This window comes from Mesocricetus auratus, unplaced genomic scaffold (assembly GCF_017639785.1).
Source record: "Mesocricetus auratus isolate SY011 unplaced genomic scaffold, BCM_Maur_2.0 Super-Scaffold_100024, whole genome shotgun sequence".
In the NCBI taxonomy this organism is placed as follows: Eukaryota; Metazoa; Chordata; class Mammalia; order Rodentia; family Cricetidae; genus Mesocricetus; species Mesocricetus auratus.
Genome location: NW_024429205.1, coordinates 31,412,975 through 31,436,571, shown reverse-complemented (window position 1 = coordinate 31,436,571; position 23,597 = coordinate 31,412,975). Strand labels below are relative to the sequence as shown.

General features: G+C 41.3%; 1 long non-coding RNA gene across 1 annotated transcript; it reads right to left on the bottom strand.

The window, feature by feature from the left end:
- Window positions 1-5,166: 5,166 nt before the first annotated feature.
- Window positions 5,167-10,376, bottom strand: LOC121133780. Its single transcript, XR_005870755.1, has 3 exons — window positions 10,284-10,376; window positions 6,124-6,229; window positions 5,167-5,506 (listed from the first exon to the last, which is right to left on the bottom strand). It is a non-coding gene; the product is annotated as an uncharacterized LOC121133780 (long non-coding RNA).
- Between the last annotated feature and the right edge of the window lie 13,221 nt (window positions 10,377-23,597).

Sequence of the window (23,597 nt, the reverse complement as noted above, 5' to 3'; positions counted from 1 at the left end):
TTCATTAAAACCCAAGGTCAGTGTATTAGAATAATATGGACCTCAAGAGGGGCTTGTTAGAAATGATGTGGAGAAGAAACCATGTGGCCTCTAGGTGGTCTGATGCACCTATAGGTCCTGTAGGTGGCATAGACAAGAGGTGAAGACTTACATAATGGAAGGAATGTACTAGTGCATTTGGCAAGAAGTAGCATTCCCTCTGTCCCCTGGTGCAGCATTTAGCTGATTCATTTGGAGCAGCCATGATGCCATTATCTCATGAGTGGAATCGATGTCTGAATGAGAGGATTTCACAGTGTTAGTTTTGTCGTCTGCAGGGTATCAGCTGTTCTTAAAATATACTGACTAGGAACAGCCTGATGCACGTCCTGGGAAGAAATGAACATCCATTGAGGTCAAAGGCTCTGAGCCATGTGTGCATTCCTTGAAGTATTGATGGGAACCCAGTGAGACTTCCACTTAGTTATTTCACTGAATCCATTGCGGTCACACTGAGATTTTCTCAAATAAACAACCCTTTCTTACCTCTGCATCTGAAGCATGTTTCCTCTACATCAGCAGGTCTCTGACTTCATGATGAAGGTGAAAACTTTATCCGGCCTATGTTATACTTTTTCATATGTTCCCCAGATCATCTTACCAGAACCCCTAGAAATTGTGCTCTTTCCACTGGTTCAAACCTGGCTCTCCTGGCCAAGTAACAGAAGACTGCCATATTGTGAGGAAACTAATGGTTATAAGGAGAGAAAGCAATGCCAATCAGTCACAAGTGTTCTAGCCATGTGAGTCCAGGCACCAGGGATGCAAGGGAAGCAGTTCTTGGATGTTGCAGTTACAGCAGATGCCACAGTGAGAAGTATTAAAGCTTTTGATAGAAAGTCTTATTTGAACCATCCCAGTCATTCAGTGATGTCAGGGGTTATGTGGACCCACATCAGGCAGTAAGGATGGGGCCCTGACCTTGGTGGCTTCCCTTCCTGAAAGCTTGCTGCTTGCTGACAACCATTTACCAACCACAGACAGAGATATTCTGATTCCTGCAAAAACCCCAGAGGTGTGCAACCACAATGCTTACCGTCAAGTTACCCTCCCCTCTGCAAAATCTTTATGATTTTTTTTAAATCCCAAGCAAGAGACTCACAATGACAACCCCTCCTTGGGACCACTTTTGGCAGGCAAAAGCTCTGGCAATCATCAATCCAGCCATGGAGCTTTTGCCTGATGCCACGAGCACCACTGGCCTTGCTTCTCAGTTGACTTCTTTCACTCTTGCACTCGCCTGCTGTCTGCAGGTTTTGTCGGTTGGACTCATGAGACAGAAACCCAGTGATGGTCTCCAGTGTTGGGAGCTGTTATATCATTGTTATCTGGTACCTTTATGCCTACACCAAGCCTTTCCGAGTCTTTATACCAGACCGTCACACTCCAGGAAATCATCTAAGTATTACCAATGCCATGGAACATGGACAGTACAGAAAACAATTCTTCCACATGCTTTCACATTCCACAAACTACCAGTGATGTTAAAATGGCCATTATTTCATGTCACTTCGGTTTAGGACTTCTGATATGTAGCAGAGCACTTTTTTCCATTCAAAGATCACATCAAACACATGTAGGCGGACCACATACCCAGTAAGTTACACAAACCCCGACAAGTCACAGTGATGAACTCATTTTGTTCCTTTTAGGCTAGGGCCTCTGTTGACTCAAGATATTAATGAAGGAAAGATCCAAAACCTTAAAGTAGGGAAGGGAGTTGTGTTTTAACAGGGAAATGCAAATGGGGATTACATAAAGTATCAGGAGGTATGAATGCTCTAAAGAAGATTTTGAACAATGTTGCGGGGCCAAAGCTTAAAGTGCCTGTCACTGTGCCATTCATGCAAGCAAAAAGCAGCAATGACACTATGATGGACACTCACCAGCTACTGAGAGAAAGCAAATGGACCAAGGCCCTGGTCCTCCAGCCTTGTGGCTACTGCTCACTAGAGATGTCCTGACTCCAATCCATCATGTCCATTTCTTTTTATTTCATCTCACTGCGTAGCCCAGGCTGACTTCAAGCTTTAGGCCCTCCTGCTTTGGTTTCTAAGCTCTAGGACTGCAGCCATGTACAAGCCACCATACCCAGGCCAGTCATTAGCACTAATTTACTTCTCCTTTAGTGTCAGTATTATTTTGTGCTTTTATTGTTTTAAACGTAAAGCCTCCTGAATCACAGAATTGACAATATGAAGAAGTTGGCTTCTTATCCTTATGAATGCCTCCACCTTCCAATTTTTCCAAGTGACAAAATATGTCATAAACCATGAAACACACACACTTCTCTCCTTGGGTGCCAACTATCCTTCAACACATCATCACACATCCTATGCTGACGTTAACCGTCCTCTACTTCCCAAAATTACTGAGCCAATATGCATCTTCTGCAGTTGCTCTGCAGTGACATAAGGCATGATTTATTCAAAAGGAACCTTGAGCAGGCAGAAAGTTATAACGTTCATGATTTTCTCTGTGGCTGCCTTGATTTTTGATAAACAGACTTTCTCCATCTCAGGTAATATTGGATCTTGACACACATAGGTTTTTATCCCAGAGGAAATTTGAGGAATTCATCTTTGCTCTTTGAGAGTTTCCCAGGAATAAACCCATGAGTCAAGCGTGAAGAGATGCCATCACATGATGGTGAGAATTGGGTCATCGATCGAATGTGGGGTGCTCTCTTCTTACCTGTTGTGTAGTCAGAGGGGCAGCATAATGAAGCTTCCCAGTCATGGTCTTCTAAGAAGGGGTGACAACTGTATGCACTTGTGAAGCCAATGAAGTACATAATGCCAGGCTCTGAAAGAAAGATCTGTGGTGTGTATCAGTCCCTTGTCTTTCACAGATTTCCTATTAGGCTTTAAATACTGTTTCTTAATTTTGTGTGAATCTTATTTTAGATTTTACTTTTGACTTATCTATGTGTAATGTACCTTCAGAATGTGCCTAGGCCCTAAGAATACTGCTCAATGAATCTTCACAAAGGGATTTGTAGTCATATAATCAGCCCCAGAGGGCAGTTATCATCCTTACTTCAGAAGTCCCAGCTCATGTCTGCTTTTAGACCCACACACTTCGCTAGGTCCACCACTCTTCTAACATCATTTTTGCCTATTTTAAAACTTTATGTACATAAAAAGTATCAGCATACTTTTTAAATAGATACTCCCATGTTTCCCAGGATGGCCTTGTGTTTGTAATGTAAAAGAGGATAGCCTCAAACTTCTGCCTTTTGCTCCTTTTCCCTCCCTGCCCCTGTGAGTGCTGGGATTGCAGACATATACCAGTTTTGAACTGAGAGCATCATGAATGCTAGGCAAGGTCTTGGTCATTAGTGTTTGGCTTCTTTTTCTCAGCATATATTTGCATGAGTCAACCATGTTGTTAAATGTCTAATACCCTGTTATATGACTATATTATTTTAGTTTAGGGAAAGTTGAATAATTTCTAATTTTAGAGTAGTGTGGTTCATGCCTCAATCATTCTAGTATGCTTTTCTTAGTGGAGGTTTGAACACATGGTTGTTGGCAGTGGAATGGCATAGTGCACAGTGAATGCATGTGTTTGGTTCAGACGATGCTAAATGATTTTGCACAGCAGAGATCCTACTGTATGTTGCCACTAGCTGCTGATGAGAACTATAACAGCACCCTCTTCCTGCCATCCTGTCTTTCCAGCTTAGACACTTCTGTGGGTTTCATTGGGTTTTCTTCTCAAAATAAATCAGAGAGAACAATGGAAAGAACTTTGCAGTAAGGAAATATATACTTTGAGCCTGTGACTCTTAATTTTGCAACCCCCACCCCAAAGACATGTGACATAGCTAGTCACTTTACCTCTCTGAGCTCTGTATTCTTGAGTCTAAAATGAGGTTAATAATGTCCCTGGGGACTCAAAGCCCTTGCTTCCAGGAATGCTGTGTAGGCATTTGTGAACTCCTACTCCATCCTGTTTTCAAATCCACTTTTCTCTGTATGCAGAGACTTACTCATCCGCTGGGCTGCACACCAATAACAAATTGTAAACATTAGGTCAAGGTAGTAATTTCTGGGGTTGGAAAGTTGTGGCTTAATAGCTCCTGCTGCTTTTGTAATGGGGTTTTGGAATATGGGATCACAACACAGATAGCATGGGTTTGATATCCTCCTGTTAACTAAGTGAAGAAAAAATGCTGGAATTATTTGAAGCTGTACATGTTTTTGTCGACCTAACTCTCTCATTTGCTTACTAAATATAACTCTTCATGCTGAAAAACATCACAAACCCTCCATGGTTCAGACTCATTAAAGGTCTCCTTTGTGAACATCCCTAAGTCCTGACCTGTTTCAGAAGTTAGTTCCTGGTGTATTGATTTCACAGAATATTTTGCAAATTTCCCTATGATAACATTAATTCATCCATCTATTTAGTTGTCTCTCTGCTTGTCTATCTATCTGTGTTCTCAAGCACATCACAACTATTAGAGTTTAAGTTTCTCTCTTTCTTGAATTTAAGAGCTGCCCAATGTTGCCTTGGGCAAATGACCTTCCAGTATGGCACAATGGTTATCATGTAAGAGAGAAGGAGAAAGAAGGCAGGGAGGGGAAGGAAGAGAGGGTGAGGAGAGAGAGGATATCTCCTCTTGTCAAGGACAACTGTTGCTTTGCACACTGAAACCCTGCTCCCTTTTGCTGACACCTAATCCTTGTGATCCCCTTAAAACTCAGGTGGCGCCAAACCCACAGTCTGCACTGAGAGGTGATTGGGTAAGTCAGGTTGGCCAATTGCCATGTTCTTTCTTCTGGTGATAACAGTGGCTGTGAGACTACACCAGACTGGCTGAATGCAGTACTGAGGAAGTTACCTGAACCCAGCCCATGGGAGAGATGTCTGGATCTACAAAGCTGTTTCCGATGTTCAGATGGCCAACCATCTTGGATTTTCTTGAACTTAGAGGTATGTTGGAGTATGCAAGTTCAGTGTTAAAACACAGAACATGTAAAGAAATTGGTTGACATATTTGTCATTTCAGATTGGCAATTTTCCTTTGGTTTTCTTAACCCAGGATAAGGCTCCTCTTTGTAAATAATGTGTTGAAAAGCCAAAATCACTGCAAATACATGTCCCAATGACTATGTTCCAAAAGCATAGTTTTATTTTTATTATAATTAAATTAAAACATATATGTGTGAGAGAGGGAGAAAGGAAGGAAAGGAGTTCTATTTCAGTATCTACAACTGTCTGTCATGGTTTTCTGGGGTGGACATTGCTCCTCTGTTAGAAGGCATATTGCAACTGAGAACTCCGAAAATAGCTCATGTGGTGCATGTTTAGGTATTCCTGACTCATACCAGAAAAGCAGTCCTTGGTTTGTTCAGGGTGGCTATGGAGAAAGGAAATCCAAGTGGCAGACTAGATCAGACTCAGGCAGGGAGAATATACTGGCTTCTACCTTTCAAAATGTCTTCAGCATTTGATGGACCTGTCATAGAACAACAGTGACAGCTTACTGACAATCATATGCTAAGAAGCTTGGATGCTGTGACACTGGCAGCTGTGTCCCCATAGGAGATGTCTCCTTCTTCCTGGTGGTGGCTACCGGGCTTGTGCCACCTCCCACCCCTCTACTCCCCCATCCCCCACCAGAGTAAAGTCTACCTGATCTCATCTCTCTGAATTTATAGGATGCCATATTTCTAAGTTTCACATCAGTGAGTGTGAGCAGCAATGTTCTGTCCCTATACTCTTGACCCCCCCTTTTTTCCCATCCTGATGTTTGGAATTGGCATGTATCATCAAGCCATTTTTGCCAGTGTCAACATGAACAATAGCTTAGGCATGGCAGTGCAACCCAGAAGGACTCCTGTTCCCCAAACAACCTCTTGGATCAGAGCAGCCATCTTAGTCTGCACCATTTGGCTTGGCTTCATCTTCACGTGTAAGTCATAATTATGGTGGGCTTCTAATACACAGAGATTAGCCAGTCCACACCATCATCCCATCTGACATCACCAGGTTGCTGAGGAAGAGAGGCTACATACTCTGTGACTACACAGTGGCCTCAATGGTCACAGTTTGCTTTCTAAGTACCATTCTTACCTGTGATTCCACTCTTTAGTAACATTCATGGTGTTTATCATCTCAGTAAAGGAGGCAGGAGTACTGTCCTTCTATCCATCCAGAGAGCCTTCATTGGAGTTATCCTCTGTGCTAACAGAGGATCTCAGATGAAAAGCATGTCTGAAGATACATCTTACTCTTTTCCCTTGTGTAAATGGCTTTCCTGGAAGAACACTGGTTACTGGACCCATTACATATAGTACAACTCTGCAAGTAGTTTTCAAAGTGTCCAGCAGCCCATTCTGGGTCTATTCAAGGATACTAAATACAAGTGCAACTGAGAACTAAAAAAATAGCTCATGTGGTCATGTGTAGGTATTCCTGACTCAGTGTGCTTAGGGTGGCCACAGAGAAGGGAAATCCAAGTGGCAGGATAGGTCAGACTCAGGCAGGGAGAATACACTGGCTTCTCAGGTGTGCTTACTTAAGAAGTGTAATTGGCTAGTTAACAATAAACGAAGCCTTGGTCAATTTCAGTATCTCTTCCCACAGGTAGATTTTTTTTAAATAACTAGTTTTATTCATAATTTTAACAGTGAAGGAGAATTAAATGCCAGCTTTTTGAGCAAACAACTGTCTAATTCAGGCACAGCCTAGCAGGCTGTTGTTTAATGAGATTTAACAACATTATATAATTCTTAAAATCAATTTAGTGTCCTTGAAGCAGTCAGCCTAGTTCCCCTGTGCTGAAGTTCTGACAAACACTCTTTTTCTCACATATTTCCCAAACTGTAGGTTCTAATTCTGTGTTCCAGTTAATTAGCAATGCCTTTAATTTTAGACAACCCATATCAGTTAAGATACCCAAAATTCCATCTCTGTTTCCAAAGGTGTCTGTTTGTTGTTCCAGAAGGTGCTCAGCTACCAAAATAAACAGATGACGTATCAGTTATGAGGAGTGCTATTGCCTCATTGGGCAGATGTCTCTCACGATGTTGACTAAATATAGAGTGCCAGTTTTAGGGCAAAGATGCCTGCAAATTTAAAGCATGTTAGTAAAAGTATTGATTGGAAATATGTCACTCTGGTCTCTTGGTGAGTGGGGTTGTGGAACTAATTCATCATTTTCAGGCATAGAAATCTTAATCCCTGAAAACTAAAGAATTTTATGAACAATTTAATATTTAAAAAGTCTACTTTGAGAAGCAGGAGAGATGATTCAGTGGTCAGGAGCACTCTTGCAGAGGGATAGAGTTTAGTTCTCAGCACCCAGGTCAGGTGGCTCACAACTGCCGGTGTCACCAGCTCCAGGGTACTTCATGCACTCATCTGACCTCTGTGGGCACCCACACATACACACACACACACACACACACACACACACACACACACACACACACACACAAAATTGAATCTTAAAAAATAAAACCTTAGAGTTGGGTATGGTGGTATATACTTCATTTGGGAGCATTTGGGAGCCCAAAGAAAGTGGATCAATAATTCATGACCATCCTGTGCTATATAGCAAGCCCCAGGCAAGTCTGGGATACTGTAATGGTTTGAACATAAAATGCTCCTACAAACTCATGTGTTTAAACTGGTCTCTGGCTGGTGACACTGTAAGGAGTTTTGGAACCTTTGGGGCATGGTGTCGAGTAGACACATACAGGGCTCAAAGGCCAGAATAAACAGCTACAGAGGGCCTCATTTAAGGTCTATAACATTATCTTCTGGTCTTCAGAGTCATAACAACTCCCGGAGAAGTCTCAGGCCCACTTTCTACTACTGTGAACTCTGCCATGCCTTCCCCATCATGATGGACTGTGCTCTCTCAAACTGTGAGCGAAAGTAACCCTTTTCGTCCATCAGTTGTTTCTTCCAGGCATTTGGTCACAGCAATAAGAAAAGCAACAAATAAACATTTCAGGCCAACCTGGGTTACATAGCAAGACCCATCCTTCAGAAAATTTGTGTACTGCAATGTGTGAAATGTCAGCATCTGGGATTTCACCATTTAACGCAGGGTTCTGATTTGTCTTTGGTTCCCCAACCCTCTTGATCCTAGAAGATGAAAGGGGTGAGTCACATGACTTAGAATGTATCAGAGTTTAAATTTCAGGGCCATATTTCAAAGAGAAAGGAGTGTTTCCTCTGGATAGACTGAAAAAGTTCTAACTGTGCTGTTACTATTGGTTTGTTACTATTGAGTTTGTCTTTACTCAACAGTCACAGAGATACTCACTCTTCATATATTACATAATGTTTATTATAACTGGTTCCATTTAGTTTAGCAAGCATGTGTTGAATATACAAAACTCATTCACTCATTTGGCAAATATTTATTGAATCCCTCTCTAGATGCTCTAGGGAAAGATCTGAAAATAAACGGAGTGTGGAAGAAAGAAATACCCCCGCTTCCAAGACTTCATAGTATAGTGTACTAGGAATGAAAAAATTAAAATGTAGCTAGTTTTGAATTACACCCTCCATATGTGGACACAATGAGTAAGAAATACATTTTCTGTACATTGAGATAAGGCCCATTCTTAGCCCTTGGCACATCTGGGTGACTAGTAATTCTCAGATACTATTAGGAGTCACCCTCCTAGTTAGGGACATTTCCAAGGGACTCAATTCTAGATTTGCAAGACTTTGAGCTGAAAATAAGCTTAGTCTAGACTCCTGACCATAGTAACCATAGGATAACACACTTGTTTCATTTTAAGCCATTAGATTATGGCAGTTTGTCACAGAGCAACAGAATATAAAAACAGTCACCTCTGACCTTCATGATATGTCATGTTTTCTGTCAAGTACCCCACTTTCCAAGCCTGAGTGGTTTCTGAAACTACCAGAGTTGCTGTTTTCATGAAACCTAAGAATAAATGTAGGTGGTTGGGAGTCAGAGGCTGAGGCCCTGCCCCGTTAAAGTGGTCATCAGGAGGCTCATGGAGCCTTGTCCATCCTCACTTGGAGGGATTTCCCACATGTGGGCCTTGAAGCAATCATCTGCTTTCATGACAGCGTAATGGCTTATGACCTCAGAAGATGCAGAAAACACAGTTTTTGCCTTTCGTTATGATGACAACAACAAATGAAGAGCTTTACAGACTCCTTGGGTTTACTTTCTGTGGAGGCAGGGAAGTCAGTGTGGAAGGCAAAGGGTTACTGTCTCATATGTTCTGATCATTCTACAATGTTATAAATGAAATACAAATAAGCATCTCCATATATTTCTCAAACACACTAGTGATTAACACCCTCAGAAGGATGGTGTTTCCTGGAATCTTTAAAGGAGACCTGGTGGAATTAGCACTAAGTGAGGAGCTGCTTGGATAGGGGAAATGGAAGGAGAGAATGTGAGAATGCCTTAGAAATAAGACATCAGATATGAAACCTTTTCAGACTGAAAGATTTGAGTGATGGAGGGAGAGGCAAGATGGTAACGGTGGGAAAATGAGGAGCCAGACCAGGGAAAACCATGCAAGCCCACCAAAGGAAGTAACACCTGCCAGTCAGTTCTTCCTCTGATAATTTTGCATAGCAAAGACTTTCTTCCTTTGGTGCTACTCATTCAAAATCAAAATCAAAATGTGTGTATGTGTGTGTGCATATGTGTGTTGGTGTGTGTGCGTGTGTGTATGTGTGTTGGGGTGTGTGTTTGTGGTGTGTGCATATGTGTGTTGGGGTGTGTGTATGTGTGATGTGTGTGCATGTGTAGCGTGGTGTGTGTAAGTGTAGTGTGTGTGTGTGTGGTGTGTGTATGTGTAGTGTGGTATGTGTAAGTATAGTGTGGTGTGTGTATGCGCGGTGTGTGTGGTGTGTATGTGTGTGTATGTGGTATGTGTTTGGTGTATTTGTGTGTGTATGTGTGTGTATGTGGTGTGTGTGTTATGTGTGTATGTGTATGTGTGTGTATGTGGTGTGTGTGTATTTATATGTGTGTATGTGTGTGTGTATGTGGTGTATGTATGTGTATGTGGAATGTGTATGTGTGTGTGTGTGTGGTGTATTTGTGTATGTTGTGTGTGTACGTGTGCATATGTGGTGTGTGTGTGTATGTGTATGTGTGTGTGTATGGTTCACTTCATGCACCCCAGTCCTACTTACCTCCTCATCCTTCCATATCTGCCTCACCACTGCAGCATCCCTCCTAACAAAATTAATTAAAAACAAAACAAAGTAAACAAAAAACCCACCTTCCTCTCCAATATCTCTTCATCCTAGTGGCATCAGGAGCTGTGGTGTGTGATACATTATCCCTTTCGTCCAATCAGTCCCACCTGCAAATGTTCATTGCAGTGAGTCATTAGTCCTGTTCAAGGCCTCTAGCACACCATAATCACTGGACCTCACTGAAACTCCTTTCAGATATCCTGCCATTGCCCCAGTCACGGAGATCCTATAGCTATTATTCTGCAGGACCTGTTCCTTTACCCTCCATCAGGTCACAGATGGGGTAGAAGTTAGTGTGGGCCAAAGCTGTGGGTCTGGGTAGTACCTGGGCTGTCAGTCTGTGCTGTTGGTACTGCCCCCCCCCAGGTGAGGTGTAAGGTCAGCTCTCCAGGACCCATGCCATCTGTGCCAGCTCTCCCATGCCCATGGTGAGGGGTGGGTCCATCTCTCTTGAGTGTGGTGGCCAGCTGTTCCATGAGGGGTGGGGCCAGCTCTCCTGATGCAGTGTCCAGCTATCCCAGGCCCAGTGAAGGGCCGGGTTGGCTCAGCATGGTCCTCTAATTTCAATATGCATAGTTCCTATGAACCGCTATGGTAACATGGGCCAGGAACATCATCATAGACCCCAGTCACAGCAGGACCACAGACCTAGATATGGCCTTGGGCAGCAGCTCAGGCCTGGATGTAATCCTTTCCCAGTGACAGTACAGGCCATTTAGATTAGAATGGTCCTTGGACACCAAAATGACCAATGGTGGCAGCTCAGATCCCCAGGCATCCTTGTGGCCTTCGGTGGCAATATGGGTCATGAATGTCAACAGAGACCCTGGCATCGGTCCAGGGTCCAGATGTCACCCTGGCCTCAGGTAGCATCAGCCAATCCTGCACCACCTTCATTTCTTGAGTCCCACCTCTGTCCACAGCACGTGAGTCGTTCTGTTTCTCTTTTCTCTCCCATTTCTCCACAACATGTCTGCTCATCATAATAGTGCCTTGTGCCACCCGGTGGGCCTGTGAATGCCTTCAGTCAGCCCAGACTGTGAGGATTCAGGCTGACCAGTGGATGCCTTTCACCTGCCTGAGCTGCATGGCAGCAGGTGGGCCTGTGAATCCATGATATATTTTTCTGTAACTTAAGAAAATATAAACCATTTAAATGTCACCCCAGAAGTGAAACTGGTGAAAGAGCAGTGTGGCTTCTAGATCCAGCCAGAAGAAATATGCTCAGAATGAAAATGGGCAAATGTGTTGGACTCTGAAGTGTTATGTGTTTATGGAGAGGCAAAGACTTTCTAGACTTGGGATTCATTTTGAATCCAGACTAGACACTGGGACTATCTCATGTATCTTATGGTTGTCTTTGGGCCAGCTTCTACATGGGGACTATCTCATGAAGAAGGGCAGACATGTAGTAAGGCAAGAATAATGCTATCTTAGTTCCTCTTCCTGTTGCGGTGATAAAACACACTGATAAAAGTATCTTAGGACAATGGAGTCATTGTGGCCTCTCTTAGTTAAGGTTTCTATTGTGGACAAAACACCATGACTGGAAGTAACTTGGAGAAGAAAGGATTTAGTTGATTTACATTTCCTCACTGAAGGACGTCAAGACAGGAACTCACACAGGGTAGGAGCCTTGAGGTAGGAGCTGATGCAGAGGCTGTGGAGGGGTGTTGCTTACTGTCTTGCTCCCCATGGTTAGATCAGCCTGCTTTCTTGTAGAATCCATGACCAGCAGTCCAAATATGGCACCATCCTCGATGGGCTGGGCCCTCCTCCATCAATCACTGATTTAGAAGATGTTCTACAAGTGAATCTGCTGGAGACATTTTCTCAACTGAGGTTCCCTCCTTTCAGATGACTCTAGCTTTGTTGCATTGAATAAAACTAGGCAGGACAGGATCACAGTTCAAGGTACTTCATGATATGGAGGCCTTGAGGCAGGAGTTTAAGCATCTGATCACACAGAATCCACAATCAGGAAGCAGTAAATGCTGGTTGCCCTGCCCCTGTCTACTTAAATAGTCCAGGGTCCATGCAGAGAATGACATTACTCACAGTGCGCATATCAATTAACACAATCAAGATAACCTTCCAAAAGCAGGCCCAAAACCTGTCTTGTGGGTGATTATAGATTGTTAAGTCGATAACCCTAACTATCAATGTTCCTCAAGGTTTCAGCTGGGGAGTGACACATTAATAGTTCTGTGTAAGTTATATTGGTCATGGCAAGTCACATAACTAAGTCAACACAGATAGTTCACAGAAGATCACTTTGGCCCAGTGGGACACAGTTTAGCTGCTCACAGAAAGGGCATGGGTATATAATTCATGGAGGATGTGAAGATATGGGGACAATTCCTCAACTTGTCCCATTATTCTAAGGAACATCTAAACCTATGTCAGTTTCAGAAGGCTTTGTAAATAGCATCATCATATGAATAAAACAGCATAGCATTCAGCCACCTTGAGAAGTCCTAAGCTGTGTGCAACCCTATGACTCTTAGTCACAGTTGGTCACCACAGGCTCAGAGCTGAACTGCATGTGACAGGTGTCCTTCTACATCATTTCTTTATTGTACTAGACAGTGTTCTCTAAAGGAACAGAACTTGTAGAATGAATGTATGAAAAATCCTTCAAGAAAGTAACCTGAATCTAACAAAGAGGATAAGTTGGTAAGCAGGTCTAGTGACACAATTTTTAAAATTAATTTATTTATTTTACACTCCAACCACAGTTTCTCCTCCCTCTTCTCCTCCCAGTTACCTACCTCCCCTTTGCTCTAACCCTAACCCTAATCCTAACCCTAACCCTAACACTAACCCTAACCCTAACCCTAACCCTAACCCTAACCCTAACCCTAACTCTAACCTCATGTTCTTCTCCTCCATTTCTATTCAGGAAAGGGCAGGCCTCCCTTGGATATCAACAAAACAAGGTATATCATGTTGCACTAAGACTAAGCACTTCCCCTTGTATTAAGACTGAGCAAGGCAACCCAGTATGAGGAATAAGATCTAAAAAGCAAGCAAAAGAGTCAAAGATAGACCCTTCTCCCACTGTTATAAATCCCATAAGGAGACCAAGCTATACATCTAGTGACACAATTTGTGGAACCCAGTGCAAAAGGAAAAAAAATACTTTGTTAGAAATAATGTTAAGACATCTTTTAAAATTATTTATGATTTCAAAATGGCAGTGCAGATGAGTTAAGGCCCCATAAAAAACTTATAAGTTGTATACAGACAGGAAAAGTCTTTCTTGGGTCATTTCAATGGCTCTGACGCTGCATACAGGGAGCAAGAGTGGCCAGGAACAACTATTTGAGCAATTGGAACTGAGGTTCTGAGTGGTTCAGGGTGCTGTTTCCCCACATCTCAGACTTCCTTTGCTCTAACCAGTGTGCAGCATGAGTTTTACTGGGATGGGGTGCTGTAGGAGCTTCCTATAATGAGCTGTAACATAGGCTCACAAAATGACAGCTCTCAATTGCATATTTGTTGTCTCACAGGTATGGATGTTGGAGGTTCAACATCCAAGGATCATTGGCAGGGCTGGTTTCTTCTGAGGGAAGATCTGGAGAAACAATCCATTCCTTGTTTCTTGCCTGGCTTCGGGTGGTATGCTGGACATGTTTGGGACATGTAATAACTGCTAGGAGCGTTACTCTAAATGCCTGCACACATCTTCAGATGCCTTCTTTTTGTGTGCATTGCCATCTGTCCAGATTTTTCCTTCAAAGATGGGACTAATCATACTTGGTTGAGGACTCACCCTATTCCAAGATGACCTCATCTTAAGTATCACCTATAAATAACATTACATTCTGAGGTACTGGGGCATAAGATCTTTAACATATGAATCTGAGAGAACCAACTCAAATCATAAAAGCTGTATTTTTAAGTGTTTGAGAAATGAGTTCATTTAGTAAAGATACAAATATAAAAGGAAGCTGCCTAGTAGCATGTCACTGGTAGCAGATGGCCATAAACAGCCACCAACAAACCAAGACCATCAAACACTTGGGGCAACCCATATGTCAGAGAACGTGGAAGACAGCTTTGAAGCCTGTCCCTTGATTAACTGTCCTCTCAAACAGATGGACTTTTCATAGTCCTATCACAGTCCCCGAGTCATTACCTCAGTTACCCAACAGGTGCAGCCATTTCTTTTGCTACTTGGCATGCGATTTACAGGGTTATCCAATATCATAGTTTGGTAAACTTGGCTTCACACTGAAGTCTTCTGGGAACTTTTAAAAACAATAATCTGTCCATTTAGGTGGTGTGAGGTAAAGTCTAGTCACTGAGAATCCTTTTAAAGATTTCAGGTGATTAGAGTATGTGGCTAAGTTTGCAAACCACTAGCCTGGAACTTTCCCAGAGGCAGCCATCTGTGTAACTGTAAGGGTGCACATTGATTGCGGATGGCATGGCATGGATTTGCTGGTTGTTGCTTCTAAATTAAATAATTCAATATCTCTTTTTTTAAGCTCTGTAACAATGAACACACCAGTCTTACTTCTTCAGCATAATTTCTTTCAGCTACTAAGGAATCAAATCTTTGCTGTCTGGATCTACTTTAGCTTATGAAGTACCCCTTGGTAGAGAACATTCGCCTGATTGAGACTGGAAAGAACAGATAGGCTTGAACTTGGAGCAATGTATGGTGAACAGCAGAAGTATGGGTCATCACATGATTTCCTTCCCAAAAGCATGGTGTTACTATTAGCGATTAATACATGATTTCAGTGAATATCAAACAAATGCCCACGTTCTCTTCTCTGTTAACTCTTGATTTACCATCCCTGTTTTGCTTCTCATCCTCTTCCCTGTCTCATGTTCTCTCTCATGCTATTATTTTTTCCCTTTATACCATCATTCTCCTTGATTATACATATTTTTAAAGCTGAATATAAGGCAAGGGACAGACATTAAATTCAACAGTCAAAAGATCATGAAAAGTGAGTCATGTCATAGGTATTCTACAGTAGTCTATGGTATTCTAGAGTTCTTCTCCAGAGATCCGAAGAGAAAACACAGAGTCCCATCTCTGTGGGTCTTCATCTTCTTCCTGAGACCAGTGTGGGGCTAATATGTTCTGTGACCCTGTTTTCTGGTCCCAGAAAGAACTTGGAGAGGTTAACTATACACAGGTAATAAATTATAATCATTATCTTTATAACATGTGCTACCCACCGAGTTCCTTAGGCATACAGACAGGTACAAAGACTAAAACCAAGACGGGAAGGGTTTCACCATCAGGATCGATCTTATTAGTGAACTTAAACTTGACTTTGCATCAACAGGCACTTCAGAATGGGAGCAAGGAAGTGGGTAAAAGGTAACACAGAAGGACTGAAAGTCAAGAAGAAGAAGGCAGAGAAACAAAAGATGGAGGCAGACTGGGACAAATAGCTACCATTATATACAGAACTTATAAGGCTGAAGCAGACCATAATAGCAGCCCCAGAGAATAGAGTTCTAACCTAGAGGAAACTGGAGAGCACACTGCCTACGTTTTGTGTCTGGATAGTAGTTGTGTCAGGGGCTCCATGTGGACAAGCTGGCTGTTGGAGGCTCCAGTGATAAGGCTTGGGTGAGGTCATGACATTGGCTGGTTTTAGAAAATATATCTTGGCTTTCTTTATTTCCCTTTCACCTAGTGCTTTTAAGGAGATAAGGAAAATAAAATCTTGACTTCTAGGTTCAGTCCAGGAATACAAGAAGAAAACAAATGAGAAATAATGCAAGCATTTTAGATTTTGTTTAATATGGGCTCCTGATTTCATTTGCACTTGTTATTCGGAGGCCTTTAAAACCAGTCACCTGATTCGATACTGTCCTTTAGTCTCTTAATGTTGTGGGTGTTGAAATTCTAAAGCTTGTCTTTGGTACCACCAAGGTGTCTGCCAGGCTGAGGATCCTCTCAGAGAAGACCTCCCTTGCCTCTTCTAGCTACCTGAGCTCTAGGTGTTCATATCTGAAGACCTGAATTTGAAAATGCATTTTAGTAGTAAGGTGTGAAATTCAACCCATTAAAAAAGTAAATTGTGGTGCTGGCTGCAAGTGGGTGTAAATTTACAGAAAGGGTAGGCTTTGTAGTATGTGAATTATCCTTCAAGGAAGTAATTTTGCAAAGGTAGTTAGAAGACTTTTCAACCATTGCCAGAGAGCCTGAAACTCATCTGAAGAGCCCTGGAATTCCAGTTGTCACATCAAAAATATTCAAAGCTTTGATCTATGTCAATTGTTTCATATCTCCCATAGGGTACAGAAAATATTCAAGTGAGTTGAGAAGAAAAATGGGAGAAAAACTCAAATTTTCACAATTGTGGTAAAATGTATTTGATGGTAATAATAAATGAATTTCAACATACCCTTGGCTCTAGAGCACAAAACAATAATTTTAACGTGGTTAAATTAAAATAAGAATTTAAATATGGGAGTTTGACATCTACTGGTATAGAAAGAAATTTTGCACATATTGTTCTTGGGGAAATATAATAAATAAGACTATGACTGCATTACCTTGTGGTGTTCTTTTCTCTGAACTTCTCTGAGTTAATATTTCTCTTCTTTTATAATACCAGTCATTGAATAATGAGCCCATTAGTCTCTACAGATCCTCACTTTAAATTTAAACACAAACACTCTCTCTCACACACACACACACACACACACATATATACTCACACACACAAACACATACTCACACACATACAATCACACACACACTTATACTCACACACATACAATCACACACTCACACACACACATACACTTACACTTGCATTCATACACTTATACTTACACAACACTCTTTCACACATTCACACAGTCATATTCACACATTCTCTCTCTCTCTCTCTCTCTCACACACACACACACACACACACATACAGACTCAGAATTTCAAGCTAAGAACACATTCTGATGTTTTGTTATGGATTTTCATGGAGCGGTATTTCAACTCCTAACCACTATGTATTTAATGAGAACTCATGGACAGTAAAACAATATTGAATATTTTCTATGTGCCAAACACTAAACTAAGACCCAGAAAGGCAAGAATACTGTTGAACAGGGAGCATTATAATAGTTGTTCTTAGTTATATAACTTCTTTCTTTTCCTGGTGTTGGTAATTGCCTCTTTTTTTCCATATGTTTAGTTTTCTATTTTTAAATTACTTCACATTCTCCACAGAACATTATCTTTGTAACAATTTTTTCCTCACAGTAAAATAAATCAATTATTCCATTGATTCCACAGCCCTTCTGGGATGGGTCCATTCATATTTCTCAAATTCCTGTATTTCCTGTTCTAATTTGTTTTAGTTGCCCAGTAGGGACTTTTTTTCAAGATTATTCTTAAAACCAACTTTGCTTATAGTCTCTTTGAGAGTTATTTCCTTGGGGACCTTATTTCTCTGGCTTTGGTGTCCTCCTTCATTCTGGTGGGATATTTTGTCCATCAGCTTTTCAAGCAGTTGAGAATTTGAGAAAAAAGTCTCGTGCCTCCTCATATATGATTTGTTCTTTGGAAAGATGTAGACTTCTAATTGAGAAGCCATTATTGGTGGTACTTTCAAATAATTTCTCATCTTTCCCCCTGTTTGAGTCCAATGTCACACATCTCTCTTTCCCTTTGCTTAAAAACTTAACAACCCTTCTCTTTTCTCTCTTATCTTCAAACATGGTGGCATGTCTTGGTTTTGGCATCTTGTTCTAAATCCTAAGAACTAAAACAGGAAGAACATTTTTTCATCAGAATAATGCCTTTCAAAATGAGGAATTCTCTTGCATCTTTTCTTTGGCTATTTTCTTTCCTCTGTAATAATACTTGTTCTATTTTTTAGGACTCTTTTTTAGTGAAAATATCAACTTTCTTGCATCAGTTCTCAAGTTAAACATATGTGTGAGTCTGTGCATCTGTATATTTTTTATTGTTCCATTTTCTCTGAAATGTCCTCAGTTTTTGTGCTCCGAAGTTCAGTAGTTCTTTTAAACATTGGTTACATTTTAATTTATCCAGAGCTCCTTCATGCACTCTGAAAATTCCTTTATTTATGCCTTCCTGTTACATGAGTATTTCATAAATTCTAATGACACGATTTAATAGACAATACCATGGTAGTTAATACTAATTATGCAAAGATGTATTTAAGAACTTTCAGGAAGGAGACCAGGAAACCAGAGGAGGCTGAGAGTCCAGGGAAGCAGCTGTTCCTCTGGCAGCATCAGGTAAACAGGCCGGCTTCCCGGCCTGTGTTCCAGTGCCTGCAGATCGCCTGGGAACTGCACAGAGCTCCCAATCCCGGCGGCAGCCAAGCACCCCAGACTCCAGGTCTTCTCTCCCACCAATGAGACCAGGAAACCAGAGGAGGCTGGGAGTCCAGGGAAGCAGTGGTTCTTCTGGCAGCATCAGGTAAACAGGCCAGCTTCCCGGCCTGTGTTCCAGTGCCTGAAGATTGCCTGGGAACTGCACAGAGCTCCCAATCCCGGCAGGAGCCAAGGACCCCAGACTCCAGGTCTTCCCTCCCACCAAGGAGACCAGGAAACCAGAGGAGGCTGAGAGTCCAGGGAAGAAGCTGTTCCTCTGGCAGCATCAGGTAAACAGGCCGGCTTCCTGGCCTGTGTTCCAGTGCCTGCAGATCGCCTGGGAACTGCACAGAGCTATCAATCCCAGCGGGAGCCAAGCACCCCAGACTCCAGGTCTTCTCTCCCACCAATGAGACCAGGAAACCAGAGGAGCCAGGGAGACCAGGGGAGAAGCCTTTCCGGATCAGGTGCAACAGGACCCAGCATAGGGTCCAGGGGATCAGGTAGGAGGCTAAGCGCCCCAGATTCCTGTTATTCTTCTCCACCCACAGGACCAGCATTTTGACAAGGAATAAAAGAACCACCAGATTATTGGACTTGCTAGCACCCTCCAAAAGGGAACTCTGGTCCCCAGACCAGTAAGGGGCTCTTTCTGCACCCACTAGAAGAAGAGATGGGAAAGAGACAATACAAAAGCACACTCAGCAACAGAAAAACAAATATGACACCACCAGATTCTAGAGACTCCACACCAGCAAGACCCCAACATTCCAATGCGAACGAAGCAGAAGAGAATGACCTTAAAAGCACTTTCATGAAAATGATAGAGGCCCTAAAAGAGGATATAGGAAAATCCCTCAAAGAAATGGAAGAAAAAACAAACCAAAAAATGCAAGAAATGGAAGAAAAAACAAACCAAAAAATGCAAGAATTGGAAGAAAAAACAAACCAAAAAAGGCAGGAAATGGAAGAAGAAACGAAGCAAAAAATGCAAGAAATGGAAGAAAATACAAAGCAAAAAATGCAAGAATTGGAAGAAGAAACATACCAAAAAAGGCAGGATATGGAAGAAGAAACAAAACAAAAAATGCGAGAAAGGGTAGAAAAACAAAGCAAAAAATGAAAAAAATGGAAGAAGAAACAAACCAAAAATGGCAGGAAATGGAAGAGAAACAAAGCACAAAATGCGAGAAATGGAACAAAAAGCAAACCAAAAAATGCAAGAAATGGAAGAAAGAACAAACCAAAAAATTCATAAAAGGCAACAAATGGACGAAAAGATAAACAGAAAATTGCAAGAAGCAATGCAAACACTGCAAGGGTTGAAAACTGAAATAGAGACATTAAAAAAAACACAATCTGAAGAAAGGCAGAAAATAGAAAAGCTGGACAAACAGTCAGGCACTACTGATACAAGCATTACCAACAGAATAGAAGAGATGGAAGAGAGAATCTCAAGTGTTGAAGATACACTAGGAGAAATGGATTTATCAACCAAAGAAAACCTTAAATCCAACAAATCCTTAACACAAAACATCCAGGAAATATGGGACACCATGAAAAGACCAAACCTAAGAATAATAGGTATAGAAGAAGGAGAAGAAATCCACCTCAAAGGGGCAGAAGGCATATTCAACAAAATCACAGAAGAAAACTTTCCCAACCTTAAGAAAGACATACCAATGAAGGTACAAGAAGCCTACAGAACACCAAATAGAGTGGACCACAAAAAAAAATCCCCTCGCCACATAATAATCAAGACCCCAAACATACAGAATAAAGAAAGAATATTAAAAGCAGCTAAGGAAAAAGCTCAAGTAACATATAAAGGCAGACCTATCAGAATTACACCTCATTTCTCCATGGAAACTCTGAAAGGCAGAAGGTCCTGGATAGATATTCTACTTACACTAAGAGACCATGGATGCCAGCCCAGACTACTATACCCGGCAAAGCTTTCAATCACTATAGACGGAGAAAACAAGATATTCCATGACAAAACTAGATTCAAGCAATATGTGTCCACTCATCCAGCCCTACAGAAAATTTTGGAAGGAAAACTCCAACCCAAGGAAGCTAACTACAACCAGAAAAACATAGGCATTAAAAAATCCCTCTCTACCAACAGCCAAAAGAACAAAGGGGTGAAATTCCACACATAATTCCATCAACAACAACCATTGCAAATCGAAGAAGGATGAGCAATCAATGGTCATTAATATCCCTCAATATTAATGGCCTTAACTCACCCATAAAAAGACACAGACTAGCAGAATGGATTCGAAGACAGAACCCTTCCTTCTGCTGCATACAAGAAACACACCTCACCCTCAAAGACAGACATTACCTGAGAGTTAAAGGTTGGGAAAAAACTTTTCAATCAAATGGACCCAAGAAACAAGCAGGGGTAGCAATCCTAATATCTAACAAACTGGACTTTAAAATAAAATCAATCAAAAGAGATGAAGGAGGTTATTACATACTCATCACAGGTGATACCCACCAAGATGAAGTGTCTATCCTGAACATCTATACCCCAAATACAAAGGCATCCACATTCGTTAAAGAAACATTATTAGAACTTAAATCTCATCTAAAGCCCCACACAGTTTATAGTGGGAGATTTCAACACACCACTCTCACCACTAGACAGGAATACCAGACAGAAGCTCAACAAAGAAGCAAAGGATTTAATAGAAGTAATGACCCAACTGGGATTAACAGATATCTATAGAACATTTCATCCACATAAAAAAGAATATACCTTCTTCTCACCACCACATGGAACCTTCTCAAAAATCGACTGCATACTTGGCAACATATCAAACCTCAGCAGCTACAAGAAAAATTGGAATAACTCCATGCATCTTATCAGACCACCATGCTTAAAATTAGAATTCAAAAACAACACAAATTGCAGAAAACCTACAAACTCATGGAAATTGAATAATGCTCAACTGCACCATCCCTGGGTCAAAGAGGAAATAAAAAAAGAAATTAAAGACTTCCTTGAATTCAATGAGAATGAAGACACAACATACCCGAACCTATGGGACACTTTGAAAGCAGTGCTACAGGGGAAGTTCATAGCACTAAGTGCTCACATGAAGAAACAGGAGAACAGTTATACCAGAGAATTAACATCACAGCTAAAAGCTCTAGAACACAAAGAAGCAAACTCCCCCAGGAGGAGTAGACGCCAGGAAATAATCAAATTGAGGGCTGAAATCAATAAAGTAGAAACCAGGAAAACAATACAAAGAATCAATGCAACGAAGAGTTGGTTCTTTGAGAAAATCAACAAGATAGACAAACCTTTGTCCAAACTTCCAAAGAGCAGACAGTGAACACACAAATTAACAAATCAGAAATGAAAAGGGGGACATAACAACATACTCTGAGGAAATCCAGAGATTCATTAGGTCATACTTTGAAAACCTGTACTCCACAAAATTCGAAAATTTAAAGGAAATGGATGACTTCCAGGACAGCTATCATTGGCCAAAACTAAATCAAGAACAGATAAGCAATTTAAATAGACCTATAACCCCTATGGAAATACAAGCAGTCATCAAAAGTTTCCCAACCAAAAAAAAGGCCAGGTCCAGATGGCCTCAGTGCAGAATTCTACCACAAATTCAAAGAACAGCTTATACCAATTCTTCTCAAAGTGTTCCACACAATAGAAGCAGAAGGGTCTTTGCCAAACTCTTTCTATGAGGCTTCAATAACCTTAATCCCCAAGCCACACAAAGATACAACTAAGAAAGAGAACTTCAGACCAATATCCCTCATGAACATTGATGCAAAAATACTCAATAAAATACTGGCAAATCAGATCCAAGAACACATCAAAACAATAATTCACCACGATCAAGTAGGTTTCATCCCAGGGATGCAGGGATGGTTCAACATACGAAAATCCATCAACATATTCCACCATATAAACAAGCTGAAAAACAAAAATCACATGATCATCTCACTAGATGCTGAAAAAGCCTTTGACAAAATCCAACACCCCTTCATGATAAAGGTCTTGGAGAGATCTGGGATAACAGGGCCATACTTAAACATAATAGAAGCTATATATAGTAAACCAGCAGCCAACATCAAACTAAATGGACAGAAATTCAACGCAATTCCTCTAAAATCAGGAATAAAACAAGGCTGTACACTCTCTCCATACCTTTTCAACATGATACTTGAAGTTCTAGCTATTGCCATACGACAACAAAGGGGGATCAAGGGGATACAAATCGGGAAGGAAGAGGTCAAACTTTCACTGTTTGCAGATGATATGATAGTTTACATCAATGACCCAAAGAACTCTACCAGGGAACTCTTACAGCTGATTAACACCTCCAGCAAAGTGGCAGGCTACAAGATCAACTCAAGAAAATCAGTAGCCCTACTATATACAGATGATAAAAGGGCTGAAAAAGAAATCAGAGAAACATCACCCTTTACAATTGCCACAAACAACATAAAATACCTTGGGGTAATGCTAACCATACAAGTGAAAGACCTGTATCGCAAGAACTTTGAATCTTTAAAGAAAGAAATTAAAGAAGCCCTCAGAAAATGGAAAGATCTCCCATGCTCTTGGATAGGTAGGATCAATGTAGTAAAAATCGCAATCCTGCCAAAAGCAATCTACAGATTCAACGCAATCCCCATTAAAATCCCAGCACAATTCTTCACAGACCTTGAAAGAACAATAATCAATTTTGTATGGAAAAACAAAAGACCCAGGATAGCCAAAACAACCCTGTTCAACAAGGCAACTTCCGGAGGCATCACCATCCCTGACCTCAAGCTCTATTATAGAGCTATAGTCCTGAAAACAGCTTGGTATTGGCACAAAAATAGACAGGTAGACCAATGGAATCGAATTGAAAACCCGGGTATTAACCCACACACATATGAACATCTGATCTTTGACAAAGAAGCTAAAAGTATACAATGGAATAAAGAAAGAATCTTCAACAAATGGTGCTGGCATAACTGGAGACTGA